The sequence below is a fragment of the Rhincodon typus genome, unplaced genomic scaffold, assembly GCF_021869965.1.
Source record: "Rhincodon typus isolate 14 unplaced genomic scaffold, sRhiTyp1.1 hic_rhity00000071, whole genome shotgun sequence".
Classification (NCBI taxonomy): domain Eukaryota; kingdom Metazoa; phylum Chordata; class Chondrichthyes; order Orectolobiformes; family Rhincodontidae; genus Rhincodon; species Rhincodon typus.
The window spans coordinates 135,765-136,433 of NW_025965709.1; the positions used below are offsets into that span (position 1 = coordinate 135,765).

The following is a 669-nucleotide window of genomic DNA, read 5'->3' on the forward strand; positions in this document are numbered from 1 at the left end:
GAAATATGCACACACACCCTGAGATATAAACACACACTCCGAAATATACACACACACTTTAAAATATACACACACTCTGAAATATGCACACACTCCAAGAAATATGCATACACGCACCAAAATATACACAAACACTCCGAAGTGTATGCACATTCTCTGAAATATAAACACACACTCCAAAATGTACACACACACGCCGAAATATAAACACACATTCCGAAATATACACACACTCCGAGAAATATGCATTCACGCACCAAAATATACACAAACACTCCGAAATGTACACACATTCTCTGAAATATAAACACACACTCCAAAATGTGCACACACACCCTGAAATATAAACACACACTCCGAAATATACACATGCTCTCCGAAATATGCACACACTCGGAAATATACACACAATCTCAGAAATATGCACACACCCTGCAAAATATACACACACACTCCAAAATATACACATACTCTGAAATATGCACACACTCTGAGAAATATGCATACGCAAACCAAAATATACACAAACACTCCGAAATGTACACACACACTCCAAAATATACACACCCTCTCCAAAATATGCACACACACTCAGAAATATACACACAATCTCAGAAATATGTGCACACTCCAAAATATACACACACACTCCGAGAAATATGCACACAC

At 37.5% G+C, this 669-nt stretch overlaps 1 protein-coding gene across 1 annotated transcript in view; it reads left to right on the forward strand.

The window, feature by feature from the left end:
* The window catches only part of LOC125488228 (alpha-actinin-2-like), a 19,587-nt gene that overhangs the window by 15,666 nt on the left and 3,252 nt on the right, over window positions 1-669 (forward strand). The gene's annotated exons all lie outside the window — the stretch shown is intronic.